At 45.7% G+C, this 25,409-nt stretch overlaps 1 protein-coding gene across 1 annotated transcript in view; it reads right to left on the bottom strand.

Moving 5' to 3' along the window:
• Nucleotides 1–14,731: 14,731 nt before the first annotated feature.
• The window catches only part of LOC131261376 (transcription factor Maf-like), a 35,358-nt gene continuing 24,680 nt past the window's right edge, over nucleotides 14,732–25,409 (bottom strand). The window contains exon 2 of the mRNA XM_058263396.1: nucleotides 14,732–14,779. The gene's annotated coding sequence lies outside the window, so the exon portion shown is untranslated. The remainder of the gene's footprint in view (nucleotides 14,780–25,409) is intronic.

Below are 25,409 nucleotides of genomic sequence, written 5' to 3'. Positions count from 1 at the left end.
CAGAGTATACAACCTCACCAATTTTATATTAAATTCGAATTGCAATGATTTTTCCACAGCCTACTTGTTATTGATAAAACATTATCAGATTCTATTTCTGAGAAGAGAAAAAAAGGGTTTTCACGATCGCATTGCATCTCGAAAATAATTATTTATGTAAATAATACATCAGAATTTTATTTGAAACACCATTAAGTTAAAGCTTTAACTTAGGTTATATTATAACATTTTTATTATTTTGACGTCCTTTAAGATGCAACGTTTTACTTGAGTTTATCATCAAGTCAAGTTTCCTCACATGTCGTTTCAATTTTATGTAAAACAGTAAGAAAACAAATCGAACTTCATGTTGTACCTGCAGAACTAAGATCAAGGAAACGCAAAATTATGCAAAGAAAACAGTGAACATGTTTAAAGAAGGAGTACAGGAATACAAAACCAGAAGATAGTAAAATGGTTTGTTTGTTTCACATAACACAACCGATATGAACCATGCGTGGTGCAACACTGAAGATTTTAACTTGAAAAATCCAACGTTTTTGAAACCAGTAGATGCAACCTAAAACTAGAATTTCCTTCATTCAAAAAAATCGCCATCGGATGTTCACATGCAATAAGGATTCAGCCGAATCAAAGTTCAGTTTCATCAAACAAATCGTGTGTTGAAGAACGAAGTGTGTTTTTATGAAGTCAATAAAAACTAGAAACCTAACACTTGGGCTTTTAGCCCAGTGGGAAAGACCACCAGTGACGTCTTCATGCCCGAAAAGGTTTGCACTCGTGCACGGGAAAACGATGTTACCCGGCTCCATGCTCCCAAAGCTCCAACGAATAGAATGTGCACTAATTTACTGCACACACTTCTAAACACGCAATAACCCTGCGCCAACACTTCTTCGAAGGTCCCACTTTTAATTGCTTTTCTGTCGGTGCCCGGTCCATCCGCCCGGACGGTGGCTATTATCGTCCTAATAATTCCACGTACATCACGCGTCGCCCATCATCGCATTCGGCGGGTGGGTGGTTTTTCGCTGCCCAGCGCCGGGCGTGACCCTGACGGTCGTCCTTCTTCGGTCTCGGTGGAAATTGGGTTCGGTACACGGTACGCGGCCCGGAAGTGTTTCCAAACGAATGATGGACAGAAATAGATAACGGTCATTGGCGCAATAAAGCGTGTTTCTCGTTTTTCTCGCTTCCCCAAGCTCTTCGCCTTGCCCCGTCTGCGCTTCCACTTCGTCCCGATGGAGTATTTGCCGTGGCGAGCAGAGCAGTGCGCTCCGGCGGGAAATTAATCCTCGTGTGAGAACGAATGACACCCGATGAAGATGGTCGGGATGTTGTGTTTCATGAGTGTTCGGAAAAAGAAACAACAACTGTGGATCACATAAGGCTCGGGGAGGTAGGAAATGTAAGGCTTGGGGAGTTACCGAGTTAACTGATTTGTAGGTTATGTGTCAGCAAAACTTGAAGCCGTGGCTTGACGCTTTCTCCGCTTCTTCATCTCAGCGCATGGCGAAGCGAATCAATGTAGCTTCATCATGCACCGGTCATAAATAGTGAGTCGGCCGAGATCCCTCAGCTAACGATTCTTTCCCCACCCACCCACCTCCCTTCCCGACTGTTGATGCCGAAGAAAAGTCTCTGTGGGGAAAAATTAATTTTTCCAACCTTCTGATCACCTTACCGTACCGTCCGGACGAGTCGGTCGAGAATGATTATTGTGTTTTCCGACCAGCCGCCCCACCCTGTTCACCCCCCTATTCACGACCATCGTGCGGGGCCATCGTGTTCGTGAACATTATTTTCACCCAATCACAAGGCGTATTTTAACCCCCAGTCGGGCTGAACAAAGGGGGAGTCCACGTTCTAGGAGTCGCTTCTTGATCCATCGATTAATACTGGCCAGCCCGGGTTCGGCCCGGCTCAGGGCACGGAAAATGGTACGGACAGAGTTTTACCCCCCCATAAGCCGTGCGGATGAACCGCCGAGGGCTCGGACGGGGGAACGGATGGGGAAAATCAGTTAACGAAAAGTTGCAACCGGCGTGGAGGAACAAATTGTCTCACCAAATCCTACTCGTTCGTTGTAGGTTCCTCGAAAGTGCACCGGACTCCTACGGGGATGGATTAGTCTAGGAGGTTTTTTTTCTCCTCTGTTTCCGCCAATCCAAGGGGCTCCGACTAATCCGACGACTTAAAGAATATATGTGTGTGTGTGTGTGTGTGGGTTCACGTGGTAGAATGGACAAGTTTTCCCGAACAACTGTGCGAGCGAGTGGAATCCTTCCGCAATCAACTGGAGTAAAACCACCACAACGACGTTTAATAACCAACGCTCCGAGACAACCGTGCACGGGATGCGACGATGGGACGAGATAATAATTTTCCTTCATCCCCTTTATGTCTATCGAAGCATCTATTTTCCGCCACCACCGAAGAAGGGGTCCCGTTTTATAACACTTCTCTTGCGGTTCTTGCGCTATCCTGGCCTTGCAGCACGCCACGACGCCTCGAGTTGATACCGTTGCCGGAAGATTATTATCCCACCGAACGAGTTCACCTCGATCAAGCGAAGGGGGTTTAAAAAAAAACACCACCAGCTATGGAGAAGGACGTACGTACACTGGCACACCGTGGTATGGTAGATAATCCGCACGCTTCTAGTGGCCCCGACATGATACACAGCGGAAGTGCACCAGCATCAACGCGTCGGTCAGTTAAAACGGATGGATTAACGGTGGAAAAGAGGAACAGCGTCTGGCAAAGGGGGAGAGTTTATAAGAACATCATATGAAGCATTAAGTGGGAAAACAAATCAAATGGGGTTTTATTTTTTTTCCCCCGATTGAAAGCGAAACATAATTTCACCATTAAAGACACATTCCACAGACCGTCGGAAAATGGTTCTCTAAAAACAATGGCGAATAAAATGCTACTCCTTTCGTTAACCCATATCCTTGCCGCAATGTAATCGCAGATCGGATTGGACTGCGCTTCCATTTTCCACCGGGGACGGGCGGGGAAGAAAAGGAGACGATAACGGGGCAATGATGATAACGGCAGCGGACTACAACGACACCGATGATAGTGTGTGGGTTTTCTCGAGGAAATCGAATTTACTTCCGTGTGATTGTCGTTCGTTTTTTTTTTCTTCATTTGCTGCCCTATCTTGTCTTGAGATCCCCCTTACCCGCTGAAAGCAGCTTTTAGTACTTGCCTCTTCGTTCCTTTTTCAATTGGAAGGTTTCACCGGCGAAGGTTCATTTTCCAATCGGTGCTGCGTCATAATAACATCCGTTCGCGTTCGCCCGGGGTTTTGGTCGGCTCCATTGCCGAACCACAGGCCATAAAACCGGGTTGCAACACGGCACAACACGTTTATCGGGATGTTGGATTGTGTGAATGTGTGTCGGTGTGTATGAACCTGTGTGTCCTCCAGCGTACTCTCATCGCCGACGAGGAAGTTCCAATTCCCACGGGAGATATTAAAGCGAAATTGAAATCGGCATACTGTTCCCGTCGCACGTGTACCGCGCGACACACCCGGGCCCCCGCTTTTCCGACAGGGGTTTTTCACGGTGGCGACAGGGGGAGGGAAAGGAGGTTCGGTCACGGTCGGCTCGGCAAACATAGAGCCAAGGCATGGCAGGATACAACACCCGGTCGGATCGCGCTCCCGTGGAAAACACGCGCGCGCGCTTCACCGAGACACTTCTGGGACACATCATGTGTTCATTTCCCTTCGCAATTTGCCACCGTCCGATACCGGGCTCACCCCCTTCGCCGAGTGGAAGCTCGTCCTTCCATTTCGTTCCGACGAGTCGGGTTGCTTAAAGGACGACGACGAGGACGACGACGATGAGGATGACAAAAAGATGGTAGTAAAAAAAAAAGTGGTTGGAAAGAAAATCATAAAAGAAGGACGAGCTGTTTGTCGGAACGAAATCGTTCCCGATTAGCAGGAAGAAGCCCGCATGCCCCGTGCCCCGGTTCCGAGTTCCACCACACCCGGTTTGCCATTTTTTTTTTCGCTTCCCCGCCCGCCGTCTGCATTTGTTTTATTTCGACAATATTTTCGCGTTTTTCGCCAAACGCTGGGAGGTAAATCAGCGAATCATCTGCACACACATACACACACACACACGCCGCCTAAGGTGGAGAAAGGTGGGTAGCGCGATTGCCGCTATCTCCCGGACAATAAACGGTGTGTCGTCGGTCTGCCCTTCGGTGCAGGGTGTGCGTGTTTTCCCCGATTTGCGCTTTTCCTTGCGCGCCTCCGGCCGTGCGTGTCGCACGCACGCCATCGCCGGCGTTGTCTTTCAACGCCCTTCGACGCCAGGTGTGCCCAACGGTACCCACGCACGGTTCAGCAGAAGACGAAGAAGAAGGAAAACCAACCCATATAAATCGGCCCGTCAGAACGAATCTCCGAACGGGCCCCCCCCTCGGGGACGGGAAGGAAAACCTGCTCCGACACCATTCCAACATGTGTTCACGGCGTTCAGCTGCGAGCGCGTGATTTTCGTCTTTCTTTGCAGTGTTGTTGTTGTTGTTTTGCAATCAAGTTTTGGTCTAATTTTTCGTTGATTCACCTGTCTGTGCGCTTCTGTATGTGCGCGTGTGTGGGTAAGTGTGTATGCCATCGTTAAGGATGATTCTACTTCCGCTTCCTTCCGGGCGGGCGGGTTCCAAATGCTGAACGGCACGTGCATCTGTTTCCTTGGCTTATGCCATTTTTCCCGCAGCCAACTCGGTTGAAAACGGGATTGCCATTTACCCCAAAAATAAAAACAACAACAAAAAAACCGACACAGGCACTTCAAGGTTCCCGGCAGCCATCAGCTTAACTCACTCGTATCCGTCTGCCTGTTTCGTTCGATTTCCGGAAAGTTGGGTTGGTAGAACTAACCCGTTTCCGGGTTTGTTTTCCCACCGAAACGCCGTCGAAGGCCACATGCGCGGAGGTGCCAGTTCCGGGCGAAGAGCCGACGAAAAAGCTCGTGAAACATTCGCCGTGACATGCTGGCGGGTTTATTGTTTTTGATTGGTTTCTAACCACCGCTCTCGAAAGGGGCACGGACATTTGGGCGTTCATTTTCTAATGGCCTTTTTTGCATATTTTGTTATTCTTCATCACTACAATCAGCCTTGCGTTCAACGTTAGGAGTCTCTTTTTTAAATATGATTAACCCTTAATGGCGCGCTTTGTACATATGAGCAATGCTTTTTTCAGTGTTGTTTACCTTCTGTATGGGACAGTGTCGAGAAAACTGATAGATCCCAACGTAAAATCTTGATGATCTAAAACATCTCAATTTGAATAACTTAGATAGATAAATAGTTATCGTTAAGGAAGTACATTTGTAAACATATAAATTTGGAAAAACCGGCCATAGATGTATAGAAAACATGTAAAATATTCTTCTGAATAGAAGGGGAATTATTTCTAATAAATTTGTTGTTTTTTCTTAAAGGACATAATTTTTTGCCTTCAGCCGTGTCTTTAAAAGCTTTTAGCACCATTAAGGGTTAATAATGTTCTGCATAGTTAGATATTTTTTATCGCTTCCATCAAACATCCCTACGAGCAACGTTTCGAGCCTTTTTATGTTTTCATTTAATTTCCCCACACAATAGACACGATAGAACAAAGAACGGGGAAAACAAATTACCAAATGGAAAAGTTAAATCAATTAAAATGGCGAGCTTAGGAGAGCTACTGCACGTTTCTAGGCGAAATTTTCATTTCCTTTCCACGCTCACAGGTTTGACAGTTGTGCCGACGATCTGATAGACTGATGACAGGATGGCCCCGCGGTTCCCGGTGCAGTGTGTGACTCATCAGAGTGCACCGGTTTCCGGTGTTGTAATGGTGTACTTTTCCATTTTGTGTTTTCAATTGATTAAAAAACATAATTTGTACCGAAAGATGGTATTAAATTGCCCTGCTAAAAAAACAACAAACGTAGCCATTTTTGCTCCTGTCCGACGATCGAAAACGAGCTATTTTTCGTCCAAGTACTTCACGTGTCGAGTGTGGTGTGGTTACTTTTTTATTTCATCAATTCCAATGGAAAAAGCAAAACAGATTTTTCCAGTACGTTCACAGATACCTGTCCGATGAAAAGGTGAAAGAAAAAGCAAAAACCCGTCTGCCGAAGCAATGTTCAGCCCTTGTTTGCCAACGCCAAACGACAACTAATTGCTTCATATTAGAAAACGAAGGGATATCGGTGGGTTTTCCCGAGCGATCACCTTCATACGCCATTTGTTTTCCCGGTCCCCGACTATCCCGGACACTAATCGAATGTTTCGAATGACATTTGATTCGGGGAAAGTTAAAAAGTTCTACGGCTCTTCCCGCGACTGTTAGGTCTTTCAGCTCGAGTTTTCACAACCGTCACCGTAATGGAGCCGTGGTGTAGCTGCAAGTTCGGTGCACGTTCATACGTATACGACTCGTTTTTTTTTTTGCGTGCCAAATATCCGCGAAGGTTCGGTTTTTATATTTCCTAACCCGATCGCCCAAATGGTGCGATGACAGTGGCGTACGACAGTGGATCCTTTTTTTTTCGCCCCGCACTTTCCTCCTCGCATCAGCGAGCCAGAAAAGGGAGCTTTGCAAAATTCATTCGCTCCTCGTTTTTATCGCAATGACTTTCCAACCCGACCGACACTGGGTGAAAATCACTGGCGCACTCGGCGACTCGAAAGTCCACTCGTCCACGGACGGGCGGCATATTTTTCACTTCATGTCGTTCTCAATTACCACTCGGAATGCCATTTCCGTCGCGATTGAAACGGTGTTCGGCGTTTTCATTAGTCGCCGATGCACCAACCAAGCTCTCTCAGTTCTTCCCCTGCGCCCTTTCACGCTTCGGTTGGAGGTCCTTTTTTCCGACCTGGTATCCATTTGACCTTAAGTCAGGATTGGAGGTTCTTTTTTTATTTGTATTCTGTTCGTAACACTTCTTATGACGGTGCGGGGATAAAAAAAGAAAGCAAGAATGGAAATACGCTCCCAAAATGTACGCCACCGACGCTTGGGCCGAGATCCGTTACGGAGTGGATTATACCGATGGGTGGGAAATGGATTGGAAAAGGAAGAGCTAAAGCGTGGCCAAAAAAAGAAGGTTCCCCGCCAATGATTGACCCCCGGACGTTGGTTGGGAGGAATCGAAAAAAAAACCATCGAGTGGACATTCCGGCCGCTCATTGGAGTGCATTCCTGCATTTCAGAACCTGTACAGTCATGGTGGAGAATGCTTCGTACGGGCGGTTTTTTGAAGTGGTCAATTTCGGAAACGTCGTAGGTCATGAAAATTGTCGAGAAATTAGGACGAAGGACCTATTTCTCTTACCGAAGCACATCGACGAAGCGCTTGTGCAGCAGAACGGCGAATTAGCCTGTCGAAAGAATTATGAGAACTAATATCTACCCGCAGCACTTACTGCCTAAGTTAACTCTGCCCATAAAAGCTAAAGCTATCACCATTTCATTCCTTCCGTTTCCTTCTTTTTTTTTCTTTTGAATTCCTCCCCGTTCCCGAAGGTGTCTTGCACGCCGGCGAGCAGAAGCCGGCGCTTGGGATGCAAATAAAAATGCAATATAAAAACTAAATTAAGGATGATCAAAAGGTACGGTCAGCCGCCGCAAACTGCGCCGCCCGAAACCCAACCGTCGCGGTCGTTCCCCGTGGGAGAGGAATCGGAACCGGTGGGGGGGAGATAAAAACGTCCGTCAAAAACGTGGGGCACAATAATTCGAGCAGGAAGGAGAAAAGTGGAAACCACACTTCCATCAAAAAACCGCGTCCGCGCACGTCCTGGGGGCTCTGTTTTAAATTCACGTTAAGCCAGCGGACAGACAGACGGACGGGCGCACACACATAAACGGGCACATAAGGAAGGCTTAAGAAAGGAGATAACGCGTGTAGCAGAACGCTTGGATGAAAGAAAGAATGAAAAAATGGGAGAACAAGTACAAGTAGCAGAAGATAAAGTAAAACACAGAATTAAACGTACATTGGGGAGGGCGAATAATAAAATTTGGAGTAGATTGCAGGACCTAACGGAAAAAAGTGAGGTAAAATTCGGGAAGAAACCCGTGTCGTGTGTGTGTTCGTGTGCAGCCTACATCTGTATGCGGACGAATGCAGCGTCAGAAGTAACTGCACGTCCGAAGAGGACACCCCTATCGCCGATTTGAAGACACTCGTAAACGCGAAAAGAAGATCGTAAAAACACTTCCAAGCGTGCGGAAAAACAAAACTCCGAAATCGAAAAACTGTGGCGATGAATCAAATAAAAGCAAAAGCAAAAGCAAAAAAAAGCACAAACTGCATCAGCGCAAGACAAAGGAGAAAAGTAAAAGAAATGGTACGAAAATGGCAACAAACTGGACAACATGAAGGGTTGAAGAACGAAAAACAACCACCAGCGTTAAAGAGGCGCGATGGGGAGATCGGGTGAAAAGCGGAAAAACAACGTAGAAAAAGCGGAGAGAAGACCGGGCGACACTTGGTCCGCAACGTGCAGCACAAAAATTGCATCAAGAAGGAACGGTTTGGATGGTGAATAAAACAGATGAAGAAACAGATGAACCGGAGCAAAAACTGGGGACGCAAACGCAAGTCGCCAAAACGGAGCAAATGGAACCTAGAAGTAGCTGGGCAGAGAGCTGCAATAACTTGAAACCTGAACCGGTCCGGCTCGAAGACGACGACGACGTCGACGTCGTCGTTCTGGTTTTCCGGACTCGTTTCGTGCCCGTTTTCGTTTCGATTTCCTCCCTCATGCCCTACGCTGGTGGCCATTTGTTTTGTCTCCGAGTATCCCGGGGGTCACCATTCCGGGCGAGCGCCGAATGCGAGCGAAAACACTTCGCGCAAACTATTCGCGGATGCGGCGAACTGGTCGTGAAAAATAAGCATGCTCGGGCAAGTTGGGATGGTCAAAGTTTTTCCATGCCGGTCCCGGCCCCCCCTCCGGGGATGCTGCACGGGGCGGGGCGGAAAAGGCAGCCCCCCGACGACCAGAGCGATACCATCACGATATCCCAGGGTCGACGTCGAGAGTTCGCCGGCGAGAACGCTGGACGTTGGACGGAGATAAAAATAGAAGAAACCACCAACCAACCAACCAAACCGAACCACGGTGAGACCACGGGCAATCGAAGGGGGACGTGGGCACTCTCGCAATGGGAATGTCCGTTTGCAGCGTACTCGCTGAGTACGTTGCGATTCGTTGGCTCGATTCCGGTCCGGGCGCGCGCGAAGATCGAAACTATCCATCGGTAAAATGCGCCGCCGAAACGAAAGGCAGCACCAGAGCGCTATCGTGGAGGAAAGCAAGGAAAGCGCAAAAACTACTTCGGCAAGAGTCGTAATAAGTCACAAGTTTGGAGCTGGGAATACATGGTCAGAAAAAAAAGCAAACGAAACGAAAGGAACGCGAATGCCAAACTTCAAGAACTATGTACCACCATCTCGAGCGGCATCTGAGCTGCATCTTGCTCCGTAACCATCTTGCCTGGCTGCCGATACCGCTGACCCAATTGCGGCAACATTTTGCATCCCAATTTTCTTCGCCAGCTGGCATGGACGTGGACTTTTCATCTCAATCTTCATGCCGTGGGGTTTTTTTTTGTGTGTTGGCTGCGCTTCGTTTAAGTGGCTGCTTCGGAAAAGCTTCGTTAAAGACTTCCAGAATAAGTGCTTATTATCTCGTACCCGTAGGTTGATTGAGTGGAATTAGGAAAGACTTTTGAAAGTCGCTTACGAATGCCTTGAACTCTAATAAATAATGTTAGCATTAAGAAAATGTGTTTTTAGTGTTTGTTAAATGTTGAACACATTCGATAATCGTTCGACTAGCACTATTTAGAAGCTCGGATCGATGTTTCCGTTCCTCGAATTCGTTGCACTATTTTCCATCGGAAGAAAGCAAATACCAATGGGCACCTAAGGGACATGTTTTTCCTGCCTCTTGCTACTCCCTTTCCTCTCCCGCTTTCCAGACCAATCACTGACTCCCCACGGCTAGTCCAAGCGCATCCGGGCGGGACGTGGCGAAACGAAGCCGGAAAATGTGACCGGGGAGTTGGCGAGCAAACACGATTTACGGTAGAGTTTGTAAATCACAAATTTCTTGCATTCTTCCACCGGGCCAGGTTTGCCGTCGGTTGTTTGCTGTCGGGAGACTTTTTTTTCCTCGTCCCACTTCTTATGCTGCGATTGGTTTAATTTCGCAAATGAAAAATTCTTGCCTTTGCTCTCTTGGAGCACGCCCGCGAAGAAACCCGTGATGGAAATTCTTCGCCGTTTTAAATGGACCCGCAATAGCAATGAAATCAAGCCAAGGGATTGGTTTCGAATAGAGCAATCTGTAAAGTAGTTGTTTTACGTAGAGAAATTAAATTAAATATATGGGAAAATTTCACCTACATTTGCTTCCACATTCTATGGAGAATAGATAGATGCAAAAGTAATACACTACAAACGGCCTACGAGCGCCATCCACATTTCACAGGGAACTGCACTCACCGATTCGAACAAGACCTTTCGTTAATGAATAGAGTGCGCACATATATTTTCCCGGGGCTCGGTTTCTGCGTACTTTAGCGCATACTTTCCTGCACGGCCGGGAAGGCATTATCGGAATCTATTTTCCAATGCCATGCCGCGCGCATAAATCGCACTGCATTCAATCGTACTGACAACGGCCATGTTGCCACTTCCATTATTGGAACTCCTGTCTCCCTCTCTGCTTTTCCTTCATCCTCCAATCCTGGCTCCTAGCGTCCAGGTTTCCCTCATCCAGCGCTTGTCCGTTTCTTTCAGTCCATTCGCAATGGAAATTATTGCATTATTGCTGCACTCAATATTGATGGGCTTCACTGACTGGGAAGAAGCCGGTGCGGTGGGGGTGGGTCATGAATTAATTTCCTTTTATTTTCACCAGTTGCTGTTGATTTGCCGAGGTTGTTTTTTTTTGTCGTTTTCATTTCACCATATAGTTATAATGTATTCCTGCCATAGTAACGTTATTTTCCGATATTTTTAATGCTATTTTGTATCATATGCGTGGGACTTGTTGATTTCTGGGAACTTGTTTTTTGCCTCTAGCGGGGAAATAAACTTTTTTACTAAGGGGGATGACCGATTTAACAATGCCATTGTATTTAGCACAAAGGAATATGTAAGTGTTGCTGAAATATCGATTGAAATAAATTGTAGCAATTTTATTCAAATAATATCACAAAGATTAACACTTTGTTAATTCTCGATTGATGGCCAAATTTCATGCTTCAACACGAAAAACGCGTCAAAGAAATTTGATCCACATTGGAGCAATTGATGGAACATAACATAAAACAGCAACAACTTAATGGTAATTGGGGTTCCAAGAATAACTTGAAGTGATGTGATAAATATAGAAAAGGATATTCTTTTTATAATTTAAAATTGATGATTCTGAATTGTGCGAACTACAGCTGTCGAAGGAAAAAATAATTCAATAAAAGTGACGTTCAGAGAGAGATGAAATAAATGTAAATTTGATCCTGTTCAAAGCATTCCTGCCACTTAAAAGAAAAAGGAAACGATTAGGCACACAATTCCCATTCGTTTAAGGTAACCGCCTAAAACATTCCTCCGCACATGAATCGAAAAGTGATGATGTGGATTATTTTTCCCTTCTCCCACCTGGCTTCATCATTAACGGCATCAGTTCGCGTCCGCCCTTCGGCGCCCCTTTTCAAAATCAATTGCTATTGATACCTTCGCACGGGCTGGAAAATCCTCCGTAGCTAGCCGAAAAATAATTCATATTCAAATAAAGTCCCGATCGGTTACAATTTCGTCCCGCGAGGCTGTCCCACCCGCGGGGCTCACGTCTTTAATGTGTGGAACGGTGTTTTGCCGCACGCTTCAGCGCTCGGATTTTCCCGCACCATTTGCGTGCCATGTTGTTGTTGGTTTGGCTTCAATAATTTTTCTCGAGTTTTTTCTTTCGTCGTATTAAATTTTCTCTCCCAGGCCCATACTCTATCGACACGGCGCGGCGTCTTGAAGGATGCGTTACGTTTCGCTATTACTTTCATCCCGAATTTATGTATCATTTTTCTTTTTCGTACGCGCGATGAATAGGATGTAATTTATTTTGCGCTTATGATGAGGTTTTTTTTTCTGAAGCAGCCATCATATCTTCCTTTCGCTCTTTCTTACGTTTGTGTCTCGCTTGAATTAAAACTTTAGAGCGACCGGGAAGGAAGGGGACCAAAAGAAAAAGATAAATAAATTTCCTCCTCCCGAAAAACCGTTTTTCCCACGGCTGCGGTCGCCCGAGAGACCAGCCGGGAGAAGATGATCGAATGAGATTTTTCTGCAGCTTCCCCGTTCGGCGCTTGTCCCGGATTTCCTCCAACCACCGGCTGGCCGTCGCTAAATCACCTACGTTTCGCACCCCGTTCCCACCGTCACCGCTGTTCCCCCCACTCCTTCCGATTCCATCCATCCATCCATCTATCCGCCATCGCGTCGTCGTGAAGTCGTATTCGTCTTCGTCGTTGGCCGGGACATCCAGCCAGCGCGTTCCGCTCTCGAAAGTACACAATTAATCACAGCCTTAAGCCTCGGTTTCGCGAAAGTCAGAATCCGCTTTCCCGCGACACAAGCTTTGAAGGAGGAGACGGGAGGGAGTAGGGGACGCATTGCGGGCGCATGTGTGAAAGGAAAAGATTACATTCGTAGGGAACGGGAGGGATGGTGGTAGCAGATCACAGTGGAGAATATGTCTTAACGAGGGACGAAAAGATTTTGCGGGATTGGAAAGAAAGTGGAAACTGGTATGGGAAGGGGGGAGGGGGAAATAAAATTATCCTTCCCAGGATTCTCCACCCTTTTTTCCCGCACGCTTCCCGTTCGGCGATGGCCTTCCGGTTCTTGCCGGTGTCCCAGTGATTATCCGCGTGTCCCGAAACCTCTAAATCGGCCCGTCCTCGGCGACGGTACAGTAATGGCCCGCTTTTAGTGCGATTGCTTAATGCTCTATAAATTTTTGAAAAGTTTTAATCCGTCCCTTGGAAAGCGCCCGAACGCGAGCCGCCCGAGGCGAACGAATGCACATTTTAATGTAAGTTTGTTTTGAGATAGAGATATTAGGGGATCAGTGAAGGCAAAAAGTTGGATTTCTTGTAGGGAAAGAAAGCAAGTTGAATGAAAATTAAGTTTACCGATACGCGGCAGCAATAGTTGGAACAGCGAAAAGACAAAAGTTTAGGTAAAACATGTCTTTTTTCAACAGCAGAAAAATGTCTACTTGAATTAAATTCCCGTACAAATAAAATGGCACATGCAATCATAAAGGATTAAAATTTCCAAAATCTACCACCGAAAGAGATTCTTCTTGCCATGCCTCTCTGGGCCCTGGAAAACCGCGGCACACAGATTGATGTGCTCCTGATTTTGACTCTTGCAGGCAAGTCTTTCTCTAACAAACCCCTTTCCCGAAAATTCGCCAACCAAATACTCGAAACAGGTGCGCTCCGATGAAGTCATTTCAGCGCCTCGGTACGACAAACTTTTCCCGTGCCCTTTGCCAGTGAAAAGTGGTTCGCCCTTCCACTTCGCTTTCCGGCGGTATCATAAATAAGAGAAAATGAGACCCTGCTCCCCCAAACGTAGAGCCGATGGGACACGGGAGCGGGTGGATGAAGATGATGATGGGGGTGGAAAAGGTTGCGGCCTAAATCCGCGAATCGATCGAACCTCACAACAATTCCCCCGGAGCGCAATCCGACGCAAAGCGAGTGTGTTTTGGGTGCTTGGGATCCTTTTATTTCTGCTTTAGCCTGTTTGCTTTTTTAAGGATTCGGTATCGATGATCAATGGATGGATTAACCGATCCACCGGCAGGGGCAAAACGAACGAACGAACGAACGAACGAAGAGAACGAACGAACAAACGAACGGCGCAAACGGGAATGGCAAACAGAGATGATCTAATTGCGTTCCCGTTAGCGTCTCTGTTTTTTCGGCAATTCCGGCAGCCATTATCCGCTTTACTAAACATTTTTATCATCGCTGGCCTCCGTTCGATTGGGAGAATTTTAAGTGTAATGCAGCGGTTTTGTGGGATTCGCGTTGCGATCGGAATGGAATCTTTAATTGCACCATCGAAGAACGGCCGACGGAGAAGGGATTTTCAATTGCTTCAATTTCGTCCCAGGATTGCCTGTTTGGGGCTTGATTTTTTCCTCGTCAACGTATTTCAATATGATAAAAATTACAGTCTTGCTCAAATCTATCCGGTCCTGATCCAAAATGACGCAAATTTAAACACTTCTCTATTTGTTTCTTCCTAAAACTTCATTTTTTGAAGCAGCTTCTCTCTAGCGAAATCCCTTGCCGACGTATTCTTCCAGACAATATCCCCAGGATACGTTCGTTTAGTAGTGGTGGATGATATTTCTTCCTTCGTTTATCCTTATCCAACACCGTGACATCATCCTTTTGGATCGTATGATCCAGTTTTATCGTGGTATGTTTTTCTGCTTCTCCATGCTAGCACTTCCGGCGACAGCGTTACCCATTTACCTTGATTGTGCTTTCCGGACAATTTTAGTGCCGGTGTAGTTAATGCCGTCGGGATGTCGGTTTACACCACCGGCTTCCAGTGCCTCTGCTACTCAGTAGAATACGTTTACGCGCGTTTGCCAACCGCTCTGCCAGCGTTGGTCTCGTTCTCGTAGCCTCACGAAAGCGCACGGCTGATAATGGCTACCGGATTGAAGGGAAAGAATAGAGGGTAAAAGTATCGTTAGTATAGTGCAGCAAACACTTCATTAGCATCCGTGTGGTGAAAGGAGCGAACGGACAAAGGAAATAGAAGTTTTATAAATTGAATACATCCGAAAAGTTTTTAAAACGGGAACGAATGGAAAGCAGAATAATTGAGTAGGGAGAATAACGGTAAACAACTATTGACATAACACTCGGAATGGTTGAATAAAGGGAGAAAAGTGCGCACGCAAACCACACGAACTTTATAAAGTGCATGCAAGGTGCAGGAAGTTGCAGTAAAGCTTTCGGAAAGTTGGAAACAAAAACAGTTTAAAGTTAAATAAACAAACAAAAACAAAACAGAAACAACCATAACTTGTAGCAACAACGTCAACAGCCGGAACAATAGTACAGTTAAACAATGCTAGTAGTGTATATTCCCTGCTGTCTTGCGTAAAAGAAGGTAAAAGGTGGTGCGAAAAAAATACTACCATGGAGAAATGGGGAATGCTTTTCTGTTTTTTATGATCTTCCACTCCAACTCCAGGGGCACCTTCGGCCGGCTAGGGACACGAAAATAAAAAAAAAAGCACTTGCACAGGAGTAAACCTCCGCTTTTAAAAACAACAAACGCAGCAGCACGGAAATGCATTTATGGGAAGAATGGTGGAGCAAACGAAATTATGCCACCGTAATATTTCAAAGCTTTGCACCAACCACGATTCTATACCGTTGTGGTGTGAGTGTGTGTGTCGGTATTCGTTGTTTGTCCTCGTTGTAATGAGGTGAACTTGGGGTTGCCACCTCAGGGTGTAGAGTCGTGAGGGGCAGAAAGGTACGTTCTATTAATTTTTTTTGTGCTTCACTCTATTTATGATGGAAGGAGCTAGAGAGGAAAAAATATTGCACCTCCCAAAGTACCTTAGTAAAGGCAAACTTTTCATTTTTCTTTTCCGTGTAAAAGCATAACCTTAGTGTCACCAGGAAGAGAGAAAAGCGGGCAAAAAACCACCATAGAATGCCATGCCAGACAACGGTAAAACAAAAACAAAACCGACGGAAAACTGCACTCCATCAGTGCACGTGTTGTGCGCGATTTGAGCCCGCCCCGCCTGTTAGTGTTCGTATCGCGTGTGCCCACTTCAAACGCACCCACCCATCCCGTCCCCCGTCTCCGTGATCGCCGTGAGCTGATCCGTGCGGTGTCTGCGGCAAAGCTTCGGTTTTGTCGGATTTTGTAGGATTTTTCACCGAGCGGAATTATGGGGACATTTTTTCATATTTTTTGTTTATTTGTGCCACCCCGCGTGCCAGCAATGGTTCGTTATTTTCGATTCAGTTTTCCTCCTCGCTCTCTGCTCCAACTGGGTGTTCCTATTTGTCTATCTAAGACACTGCTCGCAGCCACCTGTTCGCGGAACTTTCGTCCTGGCTCACGAGTTTTTCGAACGCTTCTTTTGTCGGACGACTTGGTCGTTGGCGTCGGGTGAATGAATGTTGCCTTCTTTTGCCATTTCTTTTCGCAGCATAATTTACGCTTCAAGATGCTGTACTTGTGAAGTGCGAGTGCGTTTTATTGTGTAGTCTGCCGTTGGATCACAAACAAGGATTACGCATAATTTACCGGAACGATGGTTTTTCGCTTCGCTCCACCGTTTCCGGCAATCCGGGACAATGTTCTTTAGCAAATTGTTATCCTTAACAGGAATTATTATATGGCGTGTGCTCGCGTTCAGCGAACGAAGCGATAAGGAAAACGATCATTAAGAAAAGGAGACTTTGCAGTGTGATATTGAAGAAGAAGTGTTTTAACCTTCACGATTTTAGTACTTTTAGGATCGGTTTCCTGTTCGACCGAACAATTTTAGATCATATGTTTTCCATCGTTTTTCAAATTTTATCATAATCCACTGATGTGCATCTTAAACATAAATAAGTATTAATAATTCATCGTGAAATATCCCACATTCTGTTTCAAATGTCCCTGTAAACGACCATCCAAATGAAATACCAAAATGCAATAAGGCTCGGCTACAAAATCGTCTATCGATCGGTTGTCGCTTCGTCCATTTCCAAGGGCAACCAGCCATTTAAAAAATCGAAACCCCTTTAAGGGCAGCGCAAACGACAACACGGGACGGCGCTGTAAGCCACACCACAATGTGGCTATGCAACCGCGAGTGTCTGCCACTTCCCCCCTGGCGCTTTGGCTTCCCCAATCAGGTGTCGGGCTGGAGCTGACGACGGGATTTCCAGCCCGCTTGGGATTGCGGAACGATTGATGGACTCACCGGGTCGCACCGGGTACTAAATCTTCAACGCACACCTCTCCCCGAGGGAGGACCACGCATCACCGTAGTGCAGGCTAAAGGTCACAGACAGGGATGCATACGAACACTCGCCAGAACGCAGTCGGGAGGAATTGATTAACGGCAGAAGCTGAAGCAGTGCATTATTTTTCCTCGGTTACTACGATGCCATAGAGGCTGACCGTGGATCCGATACAGGAAGCGTTCATTTTCACCTGCAGCCTACTCGGTTTTCTACGATAGGAAAATCGAAAGCCTATTTATGTACGATGCGAACCGATGGAGACGCGTGGTGTTTTGCTCGACGTAGAAACAACGATGTGCGATGGGGAAATAAATGGAAAAGAAATATAAAAAGAGCCAGAGACATAATGTACGAACCGAACCGAAGTGCATCCGTTTAGAGTGGGAGATTTCCCTTTTCCACTTTGCTCGAATTTTTCTCCTCCTGCAATCAGCCCAAACCGCACCCCTCCGGTCCAGCCCTGGCTCCAATCAAATGGAGGGTATCGAGGAAATGTACAAACCATCAATCCCTTTGATCATTGTGTTATGCGTTAGCAGAACTTCTCTCCAGCTACACCACCACCATCCATTTCGTACCCTGACCCGCACCGCTCTTCGTCCTGGTAAAAACCTCAAACCATCGAACCTGATCGCTCCATTTTAAACGGAAACGGAATCACTGGGAATCAAAGAGAACGGGAGAAAAAGTTCGTTTGCGTGTGTTTGTGTATGCCGGCATGTATGTACATTGTGAACAACCGCAAAATCTAGTCATCGCCAATCGCACCGCAACGCAGTACAGTGTGCAAACAGCGTAGTCTGGCAGCGTTTTCCCTCGGGGGAAAAACTCGCGCCCGGTGGCGGCCGTGGTTAGCTCGAGCTCTGAACATGGCTCTAAACCGCCTCCGGTCTGGCAGACGGTGCCCAGTGCACCTGGAGCTCATGAACGCTTTCAACGAATGCAAATCGGGCACCGGGCGGGTCTATTCTTTATTTTTCGGGTTTTAAAATCCAACCGTTTTTCACCAACTGAAGAGGGAAGAAAAACCCCCTGCTGTACGGTGTTAGTACGGGGCAGCTTTGGGGGTTTGGAAGGTAAATCAGTCGCTCAGCATCTCATCCAGCGAACCATGGCGATTCGTTAGGGTTTTTGTGAACGATCGAACGCGGACCCGAATGTGTGCGTGTGTGTGTGTGGGTTGTGAGGAAAATCAATTTAATGAGATGAAGTCGCCGGGAGCCGCCATCATAAATGCCGCCGTTAATGAGGTACTCTAAATTCGACGAAACCCCCCCCCCCCCCCCACCCTTAGATCTGACTTTGCCCCTTGCACAACATCGTTGTGCTCCCGACACACGGTGCGTTTCCGAGCTTGATCAAGCGATGCAGTTAAAGGAAAATGGAAAAATCCGTTCCATCGCTATTGGTTGGGTGGTGGCGCTTCGAGGTACGATATTAACTGAACTGTTTTCCTCATTTCCGACCCCCCAGTTTAGGTGAGGTTGTGGCGGAAGGGTGATATTTATTGATGACGGATATTAATGATTTTGATTTATTTGAGTGAAATGTATTACAGAAAGTGGGTAGTTAGTGGTTCTTCTTGGAACCATCGCAAAATATGCGGGTTTTGCTAATTTTACACCAATAGCCTTCGTCCGCTGGTTTAGCTTCGAAGTAAAATGAGAACCGTTTAAATTTAGCCGACATTATTGTCAAACTAAAATGTTATTCGCTGAACAATTTTAGATCTGACCACTCGGTACAAGGAACGTTTTGAATAGTTTTATAATTTTAAAGACAAAAAGTGATTTGAATCAAATTGACCGTCCGGATGAAAATGATAATCATCAAATTTTTGTGATTGTTCTGTGCAGTAAAGTTGACAACTGCACTCTTAAAATAGCGAATAAAATTAATAATTAATTACTAGTGTTTTCAAAAGAACTGAAAAGCACAATACACAAGTTGAAATATTACACTGGGCCCAAAGTTAATCCGGACGCTCAAAAAATGAGCATGCGCCCGACTTTGTGGTCGATTTTAGAGTACTTAGAATTGATAACAATGATTTTTGTTCATTGCATCTTCTTGGTGCACCTTCCTACGAAGTACGTGCAAAAAGAACGGTGAAAAAAATCGTACCCAAACGGCGCAATAAACAAAAGAGTGGAAAAAGTCAGAATTTTGACGGCCAATGGCAAAGTCGGACAGTTATATTTCATCGTATTTTTGTTAGCTAAAGTGGTGTGTAAGTTAGTTTCGACACTTGATATTTGTTATTATCGATGCAGAAGACTCTTGGGCATCGTTAGAAGCACTCGGATAATTCGATTTATTATATTATTGAAGTTTTTATTGAAATATGCGTCACACTACTTTGTTGGAACGAAACGTCATCATTTATCCATTATAACGATGGAAAAAGATTTCAAAGCATATGAAATTAGACTTACATTAGCAAACTAACAGATTCAGACATCATTAAAAAGTATAACACTTCAAAAAGTATCCTAAAATCACCAAAGAACTGCTCTTTGCAGCACACAATTCGGGAAAGGGGAGGAAGAACCAATCGATTCATCCCTTTTACTACTTTACTACTTAAAAGAAATTTTACTAAAAGTGTTTGTTAAGTGCTCTAACTATAAGGAACTATTTACACTGGAATGGGCTGCATGCCAGAACCCCGGGAGAGAAATTATAAATATCGGAGAAAAATTGAAAACTACGATTCTGTTGCTAGAACTGATATCGATAAATATAATGATTTTAGGAACAAATTATATCATTCTACGTCGAAAAGATAGTTAAAGTTAAACAATCATGATATTTTGTGCATGTCCTGTTTACAGTTGACACAAAAATTCGCATTTTTTTCTCAGATAGAAGGCGATACATATGGTGCGTTCGAGGGAAAGGGTTTCACCTAAATTGTCCGAGTTTTTGAAGGTTCCTAAATAATATGAGAGTGCATGTAAGCTAAAGGAGTTGGAAAATTACATAATATTAGGGGAATAGTTGAGAATTAGTAGACGGGCAATAGTAACTGGGTTACATCAAATGGTTTTTTGAATCATTCTACCTCCCCTTTCCCGAATTGTGTGCTGCAAAGAGCAGTTCTTTGGTGATTTTAGGATACTTTTTGAAGTGTTATACTTTTTAATGAGGTCTGAATCTGTTAGTTTGCTAATGTAAGTCTAATTTCATATGCTTTGAAATCTTTTTCCATCGTTATAATGGATAAATGATGACGTTTCGTTCCAACAAAGTAGTGTGACGCATATTTCAATAAAAACTTCAATAATATAATAAATCGAATTATCCGAGTGCTTCTAACGATGCCCAAGAGTCTTTTGCATCGATAATAACAAATATCAAGTGTCGAAACTAACTTACACACCACTTTAGCTAACAAAAATACGATGAAATATAACTGTCCGACTTTGCGATTGGCCGTCAAAATTCTAACTTTTTCCACTCTATTGTTTATTGCGCCGTTTGGGTACGATTTTTTTCACTGTTCTTTTTGCACGTACTTCGTAGGAAGGTGCACCAAGAAGATGCAATGAACAAAAATCATTGTTATCAATTCTAAGTACTCTAAAATCGACCACAAAGTCGGGCGCATGCTCATTTTTTGAGCGTCCGGATTAACTTTGGGCCCAGTGTAAGTGGATTGATTAAAATTGAGTTAATTCATTTTTTGTTGCAAAACTCTCCTGTCGTATTTGAAACCATTGCGTGAAGTACACTTGTAGTATCTTTTTCAAACGCTTTGTATACTTTTGTACAGAAAATGAGATCTCAGTTAAATGCAGTAAGATAGTACATAAGAGGTTAATTAATTTTCTAGAATAATTCATTCAAAGAAATGAACCGATGCTATAGAAACTTCCGATCCGATTCAACGTATATAGTATTGAATAGAACGGTCACGCGAACGTAGGAAAATCAATCACAATGCATAGATAAATTAATGTATTATCTATTCGAGAAGTTTATTGGGGTACCATCTCTACCGTCATAATATAATAATAACGATACTCGACAAACCGAGAACGTTTTTATCATGCAAAGTCGCAATCAGCCTTTTCCAATTTCGAATCGATTTCAATCTGGGAAATCGAACTCATTTACGGGTGATAATGAAATTTCCGGCTAAACCGACTAGCGATCCATTTCCGCACGGAGACCAAATTTTCACACTTTCCTGTACCATCAATACCATCGTCACGTCAAACTTTGACAGCTAATTTGACATTTAATTTGACTTCACATACTGAAACTTGGGTCGAAAAAGGACCCTCACTTCACGCCCGAAAGGGCCCCGATGGGTAAGCAGATAAGCTGCCTTTATCGGTGAACCTGCACACAAACACACTCACAAATTCATACATATCACGTACGTTAGTCTCCGGCCCGTCCGCACACCGTTGCCGTGCTTGATTTTATTCCCCGATGAAAATGAGAAAACTTTTCCAAACGAGGCGGTGAGGATCATTTCTCAATCATCCGGGGCCTGGGAAAAATAGAGATTTTCCATATCGAGGGTGTGCGCGGATCGTGGAAAACTAGGTTTCGCTAGGCGTTGGGGAGGCCGTAAGGAAACAGTGAATATATATTCCGACAAGCTCGGGTGGGTTGCATTCACTTTGGCTTACTGATTGGCTTACCATCTTTCCACCCCGCACCCCCCGTTGAAGCACTACGTATGCTGGGTATACCGTCAATCAGCTCCATCCGGAAAACGCGCGCGCTGGAAGCTTCGGTGGCAGTTCCGGTGGCAGCAAGTAAGACACGGACAGACGGTTTCCTGGCGTGTTGATAGCTTCCAGCGGCGTGTTGTGTTCCGTTTGGCGGCACACTGACCACCACCGCGTACCACCGCCACTTGCAGTCCGGGACGGAGCCTTCCATCACGTCCCGGTGGGGGACGCATTTTCCAGCGCCCGTCGCTTCCGGGCAAAAGCATCTCATCAATCAAAAACCCCCGGCAAGCCACGGGTAGCGTCTCGGAAGCTGCGTCACGGCCTCCTGCCCCCGGGGCTGGTGCGAAATATGATGGAAGGAAATCGATCATTTCCAATCGCGTTACCATAAGACCCCGGCCGTCCGGTGTACGCGTGTTGAAGGGTTGGGGCAGGTTGGGGCAGTGGCGAAGGATGACGGATTTGGGCCAGGCTCCAACCGTCGGAATGCCGTAATCATCGCTTGCCGGTTGCCACGGATCAATGGGTTAGAAGCGGCGAGAGGCGAAGAGAGACAGCCAGGCAGAGAAAGAAAGAGATAGTTTATCTCTTCTTCTCGGATAGGTTGTTTTCCACGCGGTGTCCGTTCTTTCCGTCGAATCACTTCCGGTGGTGGCGCACGCTGCGAGAAGGAAATCACACATAACCGATGAAGATGACGATGATGAACTCCGTTCCGGTGACGTGGTCCAGTCGTTCTCGTTTCGTCCCCCACCGGGCTCGTGTTCACTTAGGCTGGACCTGATTGATGCGAAAGGTTTCAAGAATTTTCCTTTCCAACGACCCGCGGAGCCGCATGCGAATCCTTGCAAATCACGACGAGTCGAAAGCGAAAGTCAAGTCGGGAGATTGGAAAAGAAAAGCGTGGGACGAAATGATAATGATGAATGTTTTGAAGAATGTTTCAAAAATCGACCCCGAACCCTCGCTTCCCCCAGCGCGCGCCCGCACTTACGGGATCGATAATCGATGCAAAACCATCGGCAACAAACACGAAAAGAAAGCCATTGTGAAGACGACGGACCGGGAACGCCCGAGAAGGGTGAGGCGGTGTTAAATCGTTTGTTTGATTTATTGACAGCATGCCGCCGATTGCGGGGTTGGAGGGAAACGGAAGGCGAGGGGAAAAAAACATTGTACCAAGAAAAATAGGTAGCTTTTAACAGCGAAGGTAATGCGCGCGTTCGGGCGTCATCTGTTCCCGTGGCACAGTGGGGAGGACGGGTGGACGTTCGGTTTGGCATTTAATAAAACATATTTCCCATAAATCTCTGCCTTTGCCAACAACCAGCTTACAAGATGCCCGGATACCCTTTGCTGCTGAAGATAGCGACTTTAACCCGGGGCTGGTGCGTGACAAATTGATGTCATATTGCCTTGCGAACGACAGTTATAATATGAACGTTTAAAAGCAGAGCTTCACATTTAAACCAACAATCCCCAACCGTACATTTAATTTAAAACACGCATTTAACGAAAAAATCTTTCTTTATTTTATTAGAGGCACTTTGACCATTTGCGTGAAAAAGTGAAAACCCACCATGAAACCATAAGCAAAACCATTTTTGAATGTTGGGTGCCCATTTTTATGGCCGAATTTTATCAACGAGCGATGAAGTGTTCTCGAGCATGGCTAAGAAGTTTCGACTGTGATTTGCACAATATTCTTCTATTAAAGCCTTACTGTTCTATTTTACATGACTGGAAATCAGAACTAGATTTTTAGTTGTGTTTCTACTTCCGTACACTGCTTGCTTCAAGATGGAACGGTTTCTTTGAATTCTAAGAAGGAAACTTTTAGAATGTTTTTCACCTTCTGGAAATAAAACTGTTGATAAGTGTTAAAAGAGAGCAAGTGCAATAACATGGAGTACCAATTTTTTATTTTTTTTTTCCCGAACTAATACAAAATTGTTTGAACATTCCGTATGAACGAATAGCGCCTTCAGTTGACCCACTGTGCGTAACCGGCAGCGAACAATCTCTGGTACCGCACCGTATCCCTTGGACCGTTTTCTTCGAATGTGAGTCCCTTTTTTCCTCTAGTGCAAAACAAGCTGCCACCAAGCTGTTTTCCGGCGGAACTACCGCTCCTGGAGGAAAAGTGAAACGCGCCCCCGGTGCAGATGAGGGTGCGTTATTTTTCCATCCGGATGGGGGTACGATTGGAAAGAAATAAATATTCCTTGCCACTTCAGCTGCACCTCGTGTCGGTCCCACATGGTGCGCGATGACGTGGTGGCAAAAGCATACCGAAGCCCAGCAGTTTTCCCGAAGGTTTCGATATACCCATCGTCCACTTGGCGAAACACCACAACAAAGGAACTAACAAGAGGACACACCGAGTGGACGGAGCAGGTCCGGAGCAGGTCCGCTCGGTGGTGGTCGGCGAAAAGTCAAACATTCTGTTTGTGGTGGAATGGTTTTGGGATGTAGTTTTTATGGATTTCGCTTTTTTTTTTGTTGCCGCCCTCCTTCCCTTCATTCGACTTTCTTGTGTCCGTTTGAATGTCGAACGCGAATGATGAAGGTAAACAACAATTTTACGCTACTCAAAAACAGATTTAGCAAATATGTTGTGAATTACATTTTTTTCTTATCCTCGTGTTGGTGCTACCCTCCCTGACCTTCTCTGCCTGCTGCGGAGTTCCGGATATTGTGGAATGCGTGTTACTTTATTTCACTTTCGTTCGATTTTTCTTCTTTGCAGGTCAATGGATTTTCCGATTTGTATACGGTGTATGGTTGTGTGTGTGTGTGTTTGTCTTCTAGTCCCCGAGGCCAACCAATCTCAATCATCAAAATTTATTTTTATGTCTCCCGGCCCGGGGTTTTCGGTGGTGTGGGAGACATGCCGGAATTGGGTGGCTCCCGGTGGTCAATTCCCAATCCGACGAAATGTGAACCATCCGGGCGGGCCTGGGCGTATTATTTCTCACCCACCCCGTGACGATCAAACGAGTCGACGGGATCGACGAGGAAAAGTCACCGGGGGAGGAACAAAAACCGGAGGCATCATTTCCCACCCACCCACACCCCCAGGGAACCGGCAGGCTCGAGTTCCGGTTCGAGGAAATTCAATCAAATCGAATGCTACCAACACCCATTCCCTTCGGGCGACTCGGGAGCGCCGAGGTGAGAACGCCAGTTTTTTTAACGTCATTTTCCATTCGCCGGCCAGAAGGACCGCTTTCCCGCCGGTTCCGCGCTCACACTTTCTCGCCGGCTGAAAGTGAATACATTCTTGCAGCATTTTCCTTCCCTTCGGTGCGTCGCTTGAGAATTCATTCTTTTCAACTTTGTCCTTCGACACCGTACACCAAACGCACACCGCACGGCTCCCAGTTTCGTTTCTTATGGAAATTTCAAATGACCACCCGCCCACGACCCACCCACCTCGGGGAAGTGTGTGTGTGTGTATGTGTGTGTGGCAGAACGCTAGCTTCCACTGGAAGCAGAAAGCTCATACTGATTTGCATTGGACGTTAAATTGAATTCCATTTTAATGAGAAACGCCTTCGGGTCGGTCCATCGGGTCACTCTGTTTGAATTGGCTAATTTAT

Source organism: Anopheles coustani, chromosome 3, assembly GCF_943734705.1.
Source record: "Anopheles coustani chromosome 3, idAnoCousDA_361_x.2, whole genome shotgun sequence".
In the NCBI taxonomy this organism is placed as follows: domain Eukaryota; kingdom Metazoa; phylum Arthropoda; class Insecta; order Diptera; family Culicidae; genus Anopheles; species Anopheles coustani.
The sequence above is the reverse complement of the archived record's forward strand: the minus strand, read 5'-3'. Positions and strand labels throughout refer to the sequence as shown.